The 17886-nt window shown below is 35.0% G+C and overlaps 1 protein-coding gene across 1 annotated transcript in view; it reads right to left on the reverse strand.

The window, feature by feature from the left end:
• LOC148284830 (sodium-coupled monocarboxylate transporter 2-like) overlaps window positions 1–17886 on the reverse strand; it is a 190440-nt gene that overhangs the window by 56716 nt on the left and 115838 nt on the right. The window lies entirely within an intron of this gene.

The following is a 17886-nucleotide window of genomic DNA, read 5'->3' on the forward strand; positions in this document are numbered from 1 at the left end:
CGTGTTGATGGCTCGATGGCAGATATCTGCAGTAAAGAAATCTTCTCCTGGTGCCTTTTTAGCATTGAAAGATGACACAGAGTTCGTGACTTCTAATTCAGTAATTTGTGGATCATCAGGTATTTCATTTTTCCATGCAGATTTTGCACCAATTCTAGTGGTCTTTTGTTCATCTGTATCATCATCGGAATTATCATCGGGGAAAAAAGTGTTCAGCAATAATTCGGCTGTTTCCCTGTGAGTTTTCGTGTAGCCATCAGAAGTTTTGAGTGAGCTTGGGGTGTGCCTAGAAGTATTTGAAAGTATTTGCTGTACACCATTCCAAGGATTTCGGTTATCAATATTTTCGCAGAATTTGACCCATGAAGATATTTTTGCTGTTGCTATTGCTGTTTTGTATATCTCCCTATCCACTAGTAACTTTTCAATTAGAAATGGTCTTCTTAAATCACTGGCGTTCCTAATTTTATGTTTCAGTTTAAGCAAGTTTGCCTTCAGTTCGTTTAGGTTATCATTCCACCATGCACTGGATTTATTTTTTGTCTGTTGTTTCAAGGAAGGGATAGCAGCTTCACATGATTCACGGATTGATTCCTCATAGTTATGAATGACACCTTCTAGCTCATTTTCGGATGAAATCTGGTTAATGTTATCAACATTTAAACCATATTCAATAAATTTTTTCATAAGAATTCCGGTAAATTGGTTCCAGTCAGCTTTGTTGGTGTTGTATTTTCTAGTTTTACGTTCAAGACCTTCACTCACTTTTTGGAAGCTTACTCTAAAGGTTATTGCATTGTGGTCAGACAAGCTAATGACGGCACGATTAACAGACCAGTCAAACACTTTTTCTGTCATATTACCAAACGTCACATCAATAATACTGCTAAGAACCAAGGACCCCCTAGTAGTTTCAAAAGTTGGCGTGGTTCCCTGGTTTGCAATAAACATATGATTGCCTGCTACGAAATCATTTATTTGATTTCCTCGTGAATTGTTTTCAGGACAACCCCACCAAGTACTTCTTGCATTTAGGTCACCACCGATTATTATTTTCACGGGTTTCGAATGTAAATACATCTCAAGAGGCCTTAGCAACACTTCCGGGTCAGTGGAAGGTGTTATATATATGGAACAAATTGTAAAGGTTGCACCATTATTTGCAGGAAAAGTCACTAAAACTAAACATTTGTTCATATACTCACTTATACCGACCGATTTCAGTAGGGGGTTGAAAATAATGATGGCAGATTTGACAGGATTTTCCCGTGACGCCCCATTAGTATCTTGAAAAATTTTTTGGCATTTGATAGAGCAGATTCCGTTATTTCCCGTGTAAGGTTCTTGTACAAGCGCCACGTCGAAATTATTATTCAATTGTTCAAACTCAGAAGTAGCCGCCTTTGACCTTTGTAGATTTATTTGTATTACACGCAAATTACTTCCAATGCTGCTTTTATTTGAGTTGTTTTCATCCTCGGCTTAACAAAAGTAGTTCTGGGAGAAACTGCTTGGGTAGTTTATATTTTCACGGCTGAGCGAGTCAAAATATATTCTTGTTGGGCAGTCATGACTAAACGCATTGTGTTTAGCCTCTTTTTTGAACTTGATACAGTTGTGGCAGGTTTGTTCTGCTCCTTTATTGGGACAATTCCAGGTATTATGGTCTTCCGCACAATAACCACATCGAGATACACCTGTGCAGTACTTTTGGGTATGTCCGTATCCCATACAGAAATAACATTGCACCAGGGGTGTCTCGTCTTCGACAGTCACCCTCTGGTATCCGATGTTGGCCTTGCCTGAAGATGTTATAGTTAACCACGTGTCTGGTGAACACTCACAAATTATATTGGCAAGAAGAGGGTTTCTATGTCTTTTGTTGTACAATATTTTAATTTTATCTTTAATAACAAAGCTGGAATTTTGTTTTACGAGTGACTCGTTTAGATCTGTTTCAGATATTCCTTTGATAACTCCTTTAAATATTATTAAGGGATTTTTCTTTTTGCCATCAACTGCCAACAGGTTTGGGCATTTATTTATCTCGTTTTGCATAAGATTTTTATCCTTAATAGTGGGAAACTTTACAATGACACGCTCTTTGTTGATTTTCTTCATCGTTTGGATACCTATACCTTGCATTCGAACGTTTACACTCTTTCTTATATTGTTGCAGATGTCTTCGCTGCTACTGTTTAAGTTTTTGCTAGATACAATAATTGAGTGCGAACTTAAAAGTGGTCGTATTGCCGAGCCAAGTTTAGGCCATCCAGATGTGTTTACTTGGTGATGGGGTGGAACGACTGGATGATGATGAGGAACGGCTTTGTTAATAAGCTCTAGTTTCTCATTCTGAGCCCCAATAAGATCCTCCAACCTTTTATGAAGGTTCGGCAGAGCGGCTATATGTTCTGACTGTTCTTTGATAGCTCTCTCGATATTAACAATACTAGCTGTGGACTCATTTGTTACAGTCGTAGCCAGTTTTTTAATGATCTTCTCAAGGCCCCTCAAAGAAGCCAGGACCTGCTCGCGGACCTCTTTCTTGAGTTTGCTTACTGAGTTCAATGAATTAACAGCTGCCTCTATTAGAGCTGTGGATTCCTCAACTGGAAATTGTCTATTCGATGACGTTTCAGAAAACTTTTCCCCCCCAAGGTTCGGCGAGGCATCACGAGATCCTGGTGCCGATCGAGATCCACTAGCTGGAATCTTGAAGCCGAAACTCGTACGGAGAGGTTTAACTGTTGTAATTAGCTTAGGTCGTATATATAATAAATAAATAATCAACTTTTACATTAACTTTGTTAAAACTTTAATTTTCCGAAAGGAGACTAGTTTTTGGGTTTGGAGAGTGGCTTACACTATTTTAGTTTTATATTGCATTTAAAGTTTTGTAATTTCAAATTAAAAAAATATCCACCCATTCCATTAATATATATGTTTTACCTCAGTGATTCATCCGTTCCATCAATCCATACTAATTTAAAAAAATCAAAAGTGTGTTTGTTTGTTTGTGTGTCCTTCACATTTCAAGGGAGCAATTGATTGATATTTTTTTGTATAGGGATAGCCGGAGAGGTGAAAATTATTTATATTTAGTTTTAATTTAAAACATTGACTTGATTTATCTGTTGTATTATATACTGAGTAGGTACTATAGTAGTAGTAGTAGTATAGGCAGATAATGGACTCTGTATGTATATTTTCAAACCTGGAAAAAAAAACTTTTACATAACGTGGCGCATTTGGTTAGACGGCCAACTGTGAAACTGGCGTCGCGGGTTCGATTCCCGCCAAAAAGAATCCACGAAAGATTTTTTCTCAATTGGTCTAGGTGTTGTGATGTATTTTTCATTACCTACTTCCATATTCCCTCTATCTCACCTGCTGACAAGCCTCTAAACTAGAAGCTTAGCGAGTTATTCCTTTAAAAAAAAAAAAAACAATATTAAATATAAAAAAAAGACAATGTCCCATTTTTCGCACATCCGTCGTTGTTCTACGATCCTAACGATATGTATACACTAGTACACTAGATGCAGCACTCACCGGAGTGCCACTCAATATACCCAGGTGGTTTACTCCCCACTCCCCCCTCCTCTCTCTACTCGCAGCAATTTGCATAATCATTTCGAATTGGCGCTACGCATTTGGTGGTCGGAATTTTCGGATTAGAACTGTCATCGCGTCTTCTTTTTGTTTTTTGATGCTAGGACAACAATCAAACAACTGTGTCACATTTGCATCAGTTTTGCCATTGAAATGTCTTAAAATGTCGTTATGTGTTTTCGTACATCGTGTTTTTTGTGCTTGACCTCACGCCTAAGCGGCAAATTTAGCGTGTGTGCGCTTCAAAAAATAATACTTAATTTTGACAATGAATTTCTAAAAGTATGGTCATTTTGATAAAACAATAATATGATCTGTGTATTTAAAAGTTAAAATCAACTGTATTTCTTTTGAAGCGTCTGTTTTAAATTGAATATGTTAAAATTACACAGGCCAACGATGAAAAAACTTTTTCAATAACTTTAGCTGATTTCTGTGTAATTTAATGTGTAAAAAAAGTCGTATCACCCACCAATTTCTCATATTTCAATTTTCAATAAAAATACATTTTACTAACTAAAATGGAAAAAAAATATTATAAAGTTGGCAATAATATCAAATGTGATCAGGTTGGTAGTTCTGATAAATTACCCAGTTTGTTTTCATCCAGTTAATATAACCTTATATTGCAGTGTTTAACCTATATGCTTTTTATTCACAGTTTAATATGGATAAACGTGGTTGTAAAAAATCTCCTAACGCTTTATGCTATAAATGTAGTAACTTTGTAATGAAAAAACATCAACTGAACATACATAAACGACTTTGTAAAAAAAGTATGCTTCACATATTTTGGTGTAAAAATCGGTAATCTACAAAAATGAATTCTATGTTTGTGTCGAAGATCTTAGGAAATGGTAGAAGAAAGAGAAGAATAATTTTAGATTTACAGTACCCATGGTATGGAGAGAGCGAAAAAATCATTAAAACAATCGTTATTTTTGCAGCATAGATGTTTCTGGATATAACTCTAAAAATAAGAAAGCAATTATTTATCCTAACGTTACTTCAGCTGATCGGCCGGTAGGACATAGACCGGAATATCCAGTCCCTATGCTACCCGAGTCTATCGACGATGTTTTACAGTCCACTCCAGAATCTAATGAAAGTCAGCTGAGTTAAATGACTGATGACGAGTTCCAATGTTCTCCAGAAAATTTAAAACTACAGTTGTTTACACAAGCCGAGTTCAATGATTTAGTGAGAGATTTTAATTTGACTTAGGAAAAAGCAGAATTGCTTGGTTCAAGTCTAAAAGAAAAACATTTTTTGGAATCTGGAACATCTATTTAACATTAAAGAACAAGAGATTAACATTTTGCTCAAAATTTTAGTCAGGAAGTGGATTTGGTAAACTGCTATAATATTGATGGTCTAATTAATGTTAACAAATTACAACAGGGATGGAGAACACTTTAAAGAAGGGAATATGGAAGTCTAGGAATTCACAAGGCTTATGACCTGTCATTGGCTGGTTTAAGGGGCCACTTTACTTACTGTGTAACATTGACCATTTTGCCTAAGTTTGAACATCCATATTTCTTCAATTCTTCCATTTGTTGATTTTAGTGAAGTTAATAAGCTGAAACCTTTATTGCTGTGAAGAGATTCATCTGACGGATTATTTTACATACTAGGCAAGACCTAAAAAAAATTCCTATTTTCAAACTTTTTCTTGGACCATTTGGTTTTGTTGATTGATGTTAATCAATGACTCCCGAGGGGGCGAAATACAATCTATTGTCTACAAATATTAGAACAAACTCAAATATTGTCCAATTCATGAATTGAATATAAAAAGGAAGATTGGAAACTTTTTATAGACTAATCAAGACTCTTTTAGAATCTTTTTATATTCCTCATGGACTTCATCTTAAGGAAGTCAATTACACTAGATCAAGGAAAAGCCACCTTCTTCTTACGAAAACTCTGCAACCTAGAGTATGCCGATGATGCGGATATAATTGACGATTCAGTCAGAGGTCTTCACGCCACTGTAGATGGCCTAAATAGGTACTCCGCATGCATGGGTTTAAAAATCAATATAGCAAAAACCCATGTACTGTGTAACACTTTATGCCCTGGTGCCCTAAATCTTCTGACTCTGTCGAACCAAGTCATCGCAAGGGTCGAGAGTTTCAAATATCTGGGAGTACATGTTACGGAAAATGGCAGCTTTCAAAAAGAACTGGAAGTGCGGCTAGGAATAGCAGGCGCCACATTTAATAGTATGAAGGCTGTCTGGAGATTGGATATTTACTCAGTGAAAACCAAATGCCGCCTATATAATGCCTGCATAACACCCGTTCTCCTCTACGGATGCGAATCGTGGCACCTGGGCACTAGGGCCGAAAGCAGCAAAATTCTGAGTTTTGAGAATAGGTGTCTCAGAAGAATATTGGGTGTGTGTTGGTTTGACTTTGTGAGGAATGAAGTAATAAGAGAACGGACGCAGCAAACTCCGGTGACAACTGTCATCAAGCGGAGGCGATACGGTTGGCTAAGCCATGTGCTGCGGATGCCTCCTGAGAGCCTTAACCATGCTTGTTTACTTTACAAGGCATCAGGTTCTCGACGTCCTGGACGTCCACTGCTGACTGTTCGTCGGCAGTTCATGTCAGATTACGGGACGCGAACCTGACTTGGGAGAATGCACAGGAGCTGGCAGCTGACAGAGATGCGTGGAGGATCTTTGTGGACACCGTATGCTCCAACTAGGGAGCGGACATGGAATAAAAAATAAAACAATGTTAGCGCCACCGTGAAATGTCGCAAACTAAAAGTGTTGACGTTCAGGTATTTATGTTTGACTATCCTAACCAGTAGCTCAATCACAAATAACTATCGACGTGCTTAAAAACTTGCTTAACATTTAAGCGATCACAATGAACAATAATGAACATGCTTAAGTTATCGCAGTCATAAGTCAACGCCAGTGTAATCTCTAAGTCAACGCTCGTGTCGGTTTTTTCATTTAGTTTTCCTCGTAAAAAAATATAGTTCATTGGCGAAAAATCAGCGTTTACTATAAAAAATAATACAATATATTGCATTTGCAAAATAGTAAGGAGTATCTAATACAAAAAAGTAAAAATTAAATTACAAAAACTATGGCCACTGCTTCTCTTGACATTTGGCTTACCAACTGCCAGCTAAATTCAATAAATAGCATGATAAATAATAAATAAATGAATAAACACATCAGTTTTGGAATATTTTCATTTCCATTATGATCGCAAATACGATAAACAACCATGGTGAAAAATTGTTATTACGTCGCTTATTAGCACGTCGATAGTTATTTGTGATTGAGCTACAGGAGTGCTATTCTGAAGCACTCTCGCGGCACGATAAAACAGTTTTTCTCGTGTATTTTGTATGTAAATACAAGAGATAATACGGCCGCGAGGGCGTTTGGAATACCAGCCCAGAGGATGCTCCGTATACATTTTCTGATCAACTAGTTTTATATAGATTCCCTGGTATTAAATATGTTTACTTATTTATGCAATAATTGTATAAAATTAGAATGACAAATGTTATGATATTTAATTTTTTATTTCCCAAAAACCGTTTTCTTTTTTCTTTTCTATATATACTTAAACGCCGAAATTTCAAAACGGCGTCGTCGTTCTAAGATCTTGCGATAATTCAAGTTTTAAATCGAGTAAACATTAGAAGAACTTGTGATGTCATTTGAAGCAGTTTGTTTTCATGAAAATATTTTTTAGACATTTTCAAGATACCTTGCCGTACAATAAATGAAATCCTCTAATTTTTACGGGGTGTAAGAATTTTTTTATATCGAATTTCCCGTAGCACTGAACTTCCTCAATGATGTGAGAAAGAAAAATTGTACAACTTTTTATTGATAAATTAAAATAAAGGTAAATAATTTCTTAACTAAATAAGTAAAAAAGCACTTGAACAAAAAAATACAGAGAGACACTATAAGACCCTTTTGAGATGTTCTACATTAAGCAGAGGATATAACTTTTAGATTTTGTTTTAAACTTTTAAAAAGTTGCTCCCAATATACATGTCTAATATGTAAAACTCTCATTGGAAATCTGTAAATTTTATATTTATTTAACGTCAAATTATTTTGTTTCGTATTTTATCGTGATGTGATTCACCACTGCAATTGGGCCTCCTGGCCTGTTGTGGTGCAAAAATAAATAAATAAAATAAAATCGTTTACTTTACTGTGCCGTTGCGTCATGTTCACTTCTCAAACTAAAATAAGTTGCTAGAATTCCATTAGTCAATGCGCTTTGTAGTTGCTAGACGTTTGGTAATATTAGCTTCCATTATTATGTAGATGAAATTCCATCATCATCATCATGTCTCTACCCGCACCCTGTAGTGCATAGGGCACTACATTGGTATTTCAAATGTAGCGTTATTTATTAGCTGTTACATTAAGTTAAATGATCGGCCTTGCGCTTCTTACGCCAGTCCGGGAACAATGAAATATTACAGTGTAAATTCAATTTACTTTTAAATTATTTCGAACTTAAACATCAACTGTTAAAAGGGTCTAGATTTTCAACCGCCCATGCGCTATGAAGTTGTGTAGCTGCAGGTGTTAACGAAAAGGCGGTCTGTAAATGAAAATCGAATTTCATTCAATTTTGTTATTGGGAAATATTTGAGAAAGGAATAGGTACATGGATGAATACCTACCTTTAATATGATCTAAATGTTCTTCAATTTCTGGCACTGGATCACAAAATGAACTATAAAATGAGACAATGTTTTCCACGACGCGCGACGATTCCAACCACTATTTATCCGATTATATGTCAAGTCAAAAATGTTGTTTTGTTTTTGTTCTAAATCCGAATCTTCTAATTTTGAATATCTTCTATCTTGATGTTAGGTAGGTACCATAAGGATGGGTCAAAGGAAGGATGGAAACGAAAGGTAATCGGCCAGGAATAGTATCGATAAATGCTGTTATTTACTTAACAGCAGGAGAAATATAAATTTTATCGAAACATTTATTTTTTAGCCCAAAATACTTAAGGGTCGGAACACCTAAATTGGGCCAAACAGAGTGTGGCATTCCCACTGTAAAAGATAACAAATATTTATATTCCTAAATAAAATAAATACTCTTTGTCAATGGCCGTTAAATTTTATAATTACGCAAAAGAAAAATCGGGAATTTTAAGAAAAACACTGGAATAGCTTGCCGCGTGCCAAATATTGTGACTTAATTATAACAATGACCAAAAATATTTCAGAACCGTAACAAAATATCAAAAAACCCGATAAAGTCATCAGAAATTTTATAATACATAAAAATATGTTCTTGCGTTTTCAAAATGAGTCTGCCTTTTTCCTCAAAATTCTACGTCAATTTGAAAAAGGTATTATTGTTTTAGTGTGCATTGTGTTTTATCAGAACTGATATTTAGAACATGTTTGTGAAAACTTCCCCCCTTCTTGCACAATAATAAAGTAAAACATACATAACTGTTCCTAAGTTACCTTAATGTTTAAGAATAAATTTTACAATGTCCATTTTTTCGACTTCTAGTCTTGTGAAAACATTGTACTGACAATCGTTTTAAAAATAAGAAACAAAAAGAAAAATAATTTGCAAATAAAAACATAGGAATAGCTGAGTTGAAAATTTCTTTTAAAAATCGGCAACAAACAAGAAGACAGTGAAACGGAAATTGTGAAAATAATAGCTAGAAATTGATACAGTTCTAAAATGTCAACTGGCCATGTTGGACTCGCACTGCCGAGAGATTCGTCCTAGAGAAATGAATTGTAAAATGTCGTTCTCTCCTATGACCAATGTAGACACTCGCCAACGACTATTGACTCGTGTTCAGTCTTCGTAACGGATCAGACCCATTCACAGGAACGCGGTACGCCCAAGAAGTTTTCACTTCAATAACGAATACCATAAATAAATATCGCCCTCTTGAATGTTTCCGAGAGACGACGACATGAGTGGTATTTTGATACTTTACGCCCAGATATTTATGTAATATAAATTTATACAAACTGATGTATAGTTTTAAAAATATCGACTATAAAAGGGATTGTATCTAGTTGGGTTGACTACACATAATCCAAAGAAATATATTACCAAAAACATGTAGAACATAAATATATTATGATGCAGTAGAACTCCAGTTTTCTGAATCGATTGGGACCGGACGTTATTAGGATAATCAAAGAATCAGAAAATATGTTTTTTTCCGAAAAAAGGTCTTCGCATAGAGTTGAGAATAGTCCAGAAGGAGCGTAGAGTTATATTAAAATATATTAGGTTGTGTTCGAAAATCCCCCCACTGTGCCCCACTTTCGCCGAGCGCATTCGTGATGTCGCCGCGTAATGTTGCAGATTGGAAAAAATATAATCACAACACAAATGTAAGGTTAAAAAAAAGCAATCAAATTACTCATTGATTGACATAATAGAGTAGATAAGTAAAGGGCCATTGAATAAGAGTAGGTAATTGAATTAATGAACTTTGAACTTAAAATATAAAACAAATTTTATTTTACATAAAACTAATATTTTTATATCATGTTAAATAATATTTGATGCTACTTAAAAAAAAGTCAAAACTAAGGCTCAATCATCCCAGTGGAGGCATTTTGGATCTCTAAGACGAAAATCGCCGAGCACGCCGAACACGTCTTACCTTAGCGGCTGCCACTGACGAAGTAAACAATGAATACAGCTGAATATTCTAGCATAGTTCAAGGGCATGTATATCAACATAATAAAAAAATGACAATCGGACTCTCTGAACCCGCGAAATTAAAAAATTCCGGTTATTTTCTAAACACACCTCATATGCGTCCACTTTTCTTTATATTGTATCCTAACTAAACACTAGGCTTTTTGTATCATGGAGTTTGAGAACAATGACCATTTAATGTAATATTCATACTAATATTATTAATGCGAAAGTGTGATTCTTTGTTTGTTTGTGTTTCTTTCACGTCTCAGCGGAGCGACCGATTGACACATTTTCTTGCATGGCGATAGCTGAAAAGTAAATAGGATATTTATTTTTCATCCCGAATTCGAAAAAATCATAACGAAAAAAAAAATTGTATCTACAATGAGTAACATTATTTGAAAATAAGTAGGCAATCAGGTGGGATGTCAAAAATAATTAATTCGAAATTAATTGTTTAAATTTGAAAAATTAATTTATTTATGATTAGTTTGGTTTGATGTTTGTTTTAGTTTTATAGCAGGATTTTGAATTTGTGAACAGAATAACGATGCTACGTCACCATACACTAACGGATCATCGTATTTCTTTCATAGCGGTTGGAAGACCAAGGTACTTTTAATCGCGATATAATATATAATTTCACTGGGAAAATTCGTATTGGTAAATAAAAACTCTTATTGATTAGCAGCATAACTAATTAATTACCTAAATATTTTTCCGCTTTACCACGTGAGCGAAGCCGCTGGTAAAAGCTAGTAAACTTATAAATAAATATATCTTTGTAATAAATAAATAAAAAAATATTGCTTCTGAGATATTTTATGAGCTGAACCTGTTACTAAGGGTTTATCTTGTCTTATTATATTATTTTTTACTTCATCTTACTTCTTTTTTACCTTTCTCATTCTTCTTCTCTCCCTAATTTCCCATCCCTTCGTATTTTCGTTTCATCTTAACTGAGAGGAAAATAAATTTCATCTGAAAACCGTAACATTGGTTTGTTATTTGTTGTTTATTTCTTAGGGTTGTTTAATAAGGTTATTATTTAGGGAGTTACAACTGAATTGGTATCAAAAATACACGAGCTGAAATCTGATTTCTGAATAAGAAAAATATATTGTTTATACATTAATATAATATAGTCGTAAAGGTACATACGAGTATATTGGTCTCCTTCCGGGAAACGATTCGGGTTGTCGGCGAACACAGAACGTAGAACTTTCACAAACGTCTCTTTGGTTCGAGCAGTTAAATTATGTGCGCGGAAGAATATATCTTGATGATTGTGAAACAATTCACATATTTATAGCGAGCGGTTTGTTACAGGAATGCAGGCATAAGTTATGTTATGTTATTATATTAGTTCTTCAGATATTATGAACTTACTTAGTAAAGCATAAATAAATAAATAAGATTGAAGTGACAAAACAAAATGTTATTGTTCATTGCCACGAATATGGATCATGATTTCCAAAGCAACCCACGGCCATATATATATTGATAAATAAACGTTTGGGGCAGAGAATGATGAATAGTCCAGAAGGAGCGTAGAATCATATTTGAATACATCGGACTGTGTCCAATAATCCCCCCACTTAGACACACTTTCGCCGCGCGCATACGTTAAGTCACCGGGTAATGTTGCTCGATGAGAAAAAAAAAATCATAACACAAATGTAAGGTAAAAAAAAGTAATCTGTTAATTTCTCTAAAATTTTAATGTGCACGCGGAAACATTGATTGACACAACAGAGTAGATAAGTAAAGGGTCATTTAATAAGAGTAATTGAATTAATGAACTTAGAACTTAAAATATAAAACAAATTTTATTTTACATAAAATGAATATTTTAATATCATGTTAAATAATATTTGTTGGTTTTAAGATATTGTCGTTCAAATGTCCCCCACGGCGTTGTTTAATCTGAGGTCTAATTTTCATTAATTATTTGATTACATGAGCAAAGTATGGTAAAAAAATTTATTACCCTGGCAACACTAACGAAATTTCCATTTTGTTTCTTCGACAATCTGACAGATGGAAAAATAATTCAATATTTACGTAATGCATTTGTTATATACACATTCATTTGCAAATTACAGGTAGAATGTGATTGCATCCTGTTTCTTTAAGATCCTTGCAGTATTTCTAAACTTTAAAAGGACACAACACGGCATAGTTGAATTTAAATCAGGAGTTGCGTACTGAGCGACGTCTATAAAGAAACCAATGGGTCAAAACGTAAACCTACTCATTTATGAGTAGTTGAGTCGCCTTCTGTTTGATGTGAGTATGCGGTTTCTGGACTATTCTTAATTCTATGGTTTGGGGATTGAAAATAGAAAAATCACAGGATGGGATCTAGAACGGGAGGACCTTTATTAACGGACGGTTCATTCAGCCACAAACCACTCAATCCCATCAACATCTCGCGCAACGCGCTGTCACGTTTTGGACCGGGATCATGGAGAATTTAAGAAAAGTCGCTAAGAAGATTCTCCATGATCCTCGTTACAAAGTGTTCTCACCAACTACTTCAGTCTTTCACAAGGTACGCCATAAAAAATATCTTTCAATTGACATCAATTACATCACGAATATTAAATGAAAGATGTCCATCTATATATATAAAAGGCAATATTTGAATGGTTGTCCTCGATGGACTCAATAACTACCGGACCAATTTACGTGCACGGATCTCGAAATTTGTGCATCTTGTGTATTTCGACAGAATTCGATTTTGTTCATTTAATCTATATACGAGCATGAGCTCAAATCTAGCAATAGCAAAGCATTGCCGGATTCAGCTTGTATGGTATATAACAAAGTTTATTGCTAGATAAAATGCAGAAAATATTAAGAGATAAATACAATATGAGGCTATATTTTTAAATTTATGATAAACGATCAGTTTTAGCGACTAAAAAACTACAAAGCTACCTTACTAGGTGAATTTAATAAAACTACATTTTTCTCAGAATTTCAATCGTATTCTTGAGGATATCCATGGTGAAATTTCATATCAATGGTCATCTTCTTCATGTTTTTTTTTTCATTGATTATTTTAACTTCCGAAGGTTTCTCTTAAAGTGGGTAGTTTTTAAAATCCACTTACCCATAGTTTTGTACTTCAACAAAAGTAATGTATGGGTTTTTGACGGGATAACCCCCGGTATGATATAAATATGTAGTGGATTCATCATCCGAAAGCTTCAATATTCCATCTTATTTGCAAGATGCAATTGAAAAATACATTCGAACCTTATTAAAAGTACGAACATGACATAATTTTTTAGGTTATTAAAGATAGTCCGGTGTCAAAATTGAATTAGATTAGTGGCTTGTTCAGTTCTACATTGGTCAAGTTAAAGATGGGGTGGGGTTTTGACTCACGATTAGGCTCCCATCCTTCCAATTTATGATGACATTTTTATTTCTGTTTGGTTCAAGCCAGCGTTCCTGAAGCAAACGTGTTTATTTGGCAACAACATTGTGATAAGAGAGGCGTTCAAGTGGTGACCTATTTTATCAACTCTACGCAGGTTGCCACTCTATAAAATAAATTGTTGGAACATTTTTTTGGACATGGTACCCACTCAGTCGGTAACATGACAGCGCAACCATCATTTCTGTCAATGTTCAACAAGTTTTTTCATTTTGTTAATGAAAAATTCTTCCGACTTTTCTAGAATTCAGGAATTGATAATTGGCTTCACATCATCGTTCGAGAAGTAATAATTACATTTAAGGCCTTTTTTAAGCAGAGGAAAAAAATTTAAATCGCAAGGCGCAAGATCGGGGGAGTAAGGAGGGTGTGTCATGGTAGCGCTGCAAAAGTTGCTCCCAGCATTCCAATTGACGTTGTTTGTTCTTGTTTGTGAGATAGCATAGTTCCCATAAACAAATTTTATGGAATCTTAATTGTTCAATAATGAAGCCGACACGTTTCTAAAATATTACAATATGGTTTGCAATATACGACTTTGACTGATTCGCTGGTCACTTCGAATCAAATCGTCTAAATGTTTGCGATGTTTATCGTCTGTGGCAGTAATTGGACGTCCGCTGCATGCTTTATCAACAATCATAGCTTTTCCAGGCTCGGAATCTTGAAATTTTGATTTACAGTAGACCTATTAACAGCATTGTTACTATAAACAGCCTAAAAAAGACGACAAATCTCAGTAGGAGTAACTTTTTTAGCTGTTAAAAATTCGATAACGACACGCTATTTAATTTACATTGACATAGCATTAAAATAAGTCTCCAACGCCTTCAAATTTACGCATACGGAAATATTACTTCCACATGTCTCCTGGTATGCTTCTAAAGGTCACTTCGTTCACGTTCTACAAGCATGTGTGCATTAGCTTTCAGCCGACCATCGTGAACTAGCACCTACATCGAAAAACTGATTACCTCACCCTTATTATTAACATACGATCGAGATACATTGCAATTGATTTAATTTGCCCTATGCATCATCTTATAAAACTTAATGATAAATTTTGTTTTAAGTGTTTCGGGTTGGTTTTTGCTCACAATTATTTATTGTAATATTTTTCTGTATTATTTATAATTTTAGTTTGGTAACACTCGTTGATGGGAGTATATCTTCCGCAAAATAATATCGTGTTTATAAATGTTATATTTATATAAATATATACATATATTTTTAAAATAAATGTTAGCAACACTAAAAACTAAGTTTTCTTTTTACAGTAATTTGTAGTAATCATTTCTATGGATTACTAAGGAATTTTTTTACAGTTTATGTTACAGTTATTTTTCTATTCTGTGTGTATTTTATGTATTGTTTAAAGTTATTTTCCTAAATTAATGAAAACATGGCTAAGTTGTATCAAAGCATTTGAGATACTAAAAGAGATCTCTAAAAAATACAAACGATCCTAATCAAAGGTAGATATATTATGTATTTCTATAAATCTATTACTGGTGAGATATGGCGCTTAATAAGCCCACTAATGGACACAATTTCAAAAGGCACGGTAAAATTTTATAGGGTGGCATAATTTAATGGAAGGCAAACGCATACACGAGGCCGAATCCAATCTAATAATCTCCACTCTATTTCCATTTGCAGGATTTAATCGAGAGAGCAGCCACTAAATAGATTAAAATTAAAATCAATCCACCCTATGTAATTTTACTGTACCTCGTGGATTTGTAAGATTCGTTTGAAATAGACCAAAGGGTTGAAGTGGCATACGTGCTTCATTTATTTATAAATAATGCGGTAAATTACAATGTCTTAATTCCCATCTACAATTCTTTCTTCTGTGTACATAACTCATATAGTGTACATGCGGTTCGACTGTCGAATTATCTCCCATTCACTATCAATTATGTTTTTACAGTAGATCTGTTTTTAAATCATGCCTGAAAAAATCTTTATCTCTTCCTAAATCTCTTTTCTTTTCCTTTCTCTTCATTCCCTCTTTCCATTTTAGACCAGTGTTCGCAAAAACACCGCGATCCGGAAGATGAAAGTTAGCGAGTGGACTGTATTGTTGGGAACCTATTATTGTGTTGAGGTGTGACGTGGTGCTGGAACCTTCTGGTGAAGCTGGCGGTCGTTGAACGCTGGCACAGCTTGCGTCTGAAGCTTGCGGTCTAGATGGACGCTGGCAAAGCACGGGTATTGATAATTGGTCTTTTCTTGAATGATGTTATTTGTGTACTGAATTTAGTGTATTTGTTTAATTAATTTTAATTACGAAAATGCGTTTGATAGTCCGCATACACTCTGGAAAATTATAGGATGCCTATAAAACTAATCGAACTTATTAAAGCTCCTCACTCAAGTAGCGAATGCCGAATCAGAATCAACGATATTGTCACAGATTGGTTTGAGGTCACCACCGGAGTTCACCAAGGTTGCGTCCTTGCATCGTATTTTTTATAATCCTTATGGGCTTTAACATAAAGAAGCCAATTTCACTAGATCGAGGAATATCCATCTCCCTATTCCAAACACTGCGTTTAGAGTTTGCCGATGATGCGGTTATAATTGACCATTCAGCTGGGGGTCTTCAGGTCCTTGTAGATAAGCTAAATAGGTACTTCGCATGCATGGGCTTATAAATAAATATTACAAAAACTCATGTACCGTGTAACACTTTGTGCCTTAATGCTTAAAATCATCCGACTCTGTCACACCCAATTAATCGAAAGGTTCGAGAGTTTAAAATACATGGGAATATATGTTACAGAAAATGGCAGCATAAAAAAAGAACTGCGAGTGCGTTTAGGAGTAGCAGGCGCCACATTCAACAGTATGAAGGCTGTCTGAAGATCGGATATTTACTCAGTAAAAAACAAATGCCGCCTATATAACGCCTGCATAACACTTGTTCTCCTCTACAGATGCAAATCGTAGAACTTCACTACGGTTGGCTGTGCCGTATACTGCGGATGCCTCCTGAGAGCCTTAACCACGCTTGCTTACTTTTCAAGGCCTCAGGTTCATCGGCAGTTTATGTCAGAACTTCTGGACGAGAACCTGACTAGGGAGAACGCGCAGGAGCTGATAGCTAATAAAGATGCATGGAGGCTCTTTGTAGACACCATATGCTCCAACTATGGAGCGGACACGGATTGATGATGATGAATTTAATGTAATTTTGCCAGGAACTCATCGTTTTACTTATATGATGTTTGTGTTTTGAATTTTATGTGATTTTGACAGGAACTAACTCGCGTGATTACTGTTGTGTGGAGCTGCGCTGTTAAAATGGGAAGTGGGACGGGTATATATGGATAGATATTTGTTTGTGGTTGAGAGTTGGTTTGAAGAATTAGTATCGACATTAATTCATTCATAAAGATACAAATATTTAAAATGAAAATGAAAATTATAAAAATAACACCGTTTACTGCATTGGTTGATTGGTAAAAATGACATTGAGCACTAAGCCTGCCAATGCAAAAAATTCTAAATGCATCAAATAAATAAATATTCAATTGATTGAAGAGTAATGTACGTATCCCTAATTTTAAAACTAAAAGCCCCGTGTGTTAAGTTGAGACACTACTACTACTACTACCATCACGCCATTTCCCCGTAGGGGTAGGCAGAGAGAATGGACCGCCACACACGTCTATCCTGGCATACAATCCTAGCCTCTTCCACATTCATACATCTTGTCATACATGCCCTTCGGTTCTGTCTGCTTTTGACATGACCAGACTTAAGATTTTGGTTTATCTGATCATGCCACGTCTTCCTTGGTCGTCCTCGTCTAACGTTGCCGTTCATTTTTGCCATATATACTATGCAATGGAAAATAAAAATTACAGCCCGTATATGATAAGTTAAGAAATTTTGTTTTAACAGGAAAAAGCATAGGTATGTAAAAAAAAAGTAATTTAAAACCCAAAGGCATGGCATACAACCTATACACATATGTGTTATGAATCATTAAATTCGAGGCGGACCGGATTAAAAAACTTTATCATAAATTTACTAACACTCAGCATTTTCAAAATATTGAAACAATCGTTATTTTATTTTGTTCTATTGAAAGATCACAGC

The sequence above is a fragment of the Micrasema longulum genome, unplaced genomic scaffold (assembly GCF_059751315.1).
Source record: "Micrasema longulum isolate JH-2025_06_02 unplaced genomic scaffold, ASM5975131v1 h1tg000086l, whole genome shotgun sequence".
Lineage (NCBI taxonomy): Eukaryota > Metazoa > Arthropoda > Insecta > Trichoptera > Brachycentridae > Micrasema > Micrasema longulum.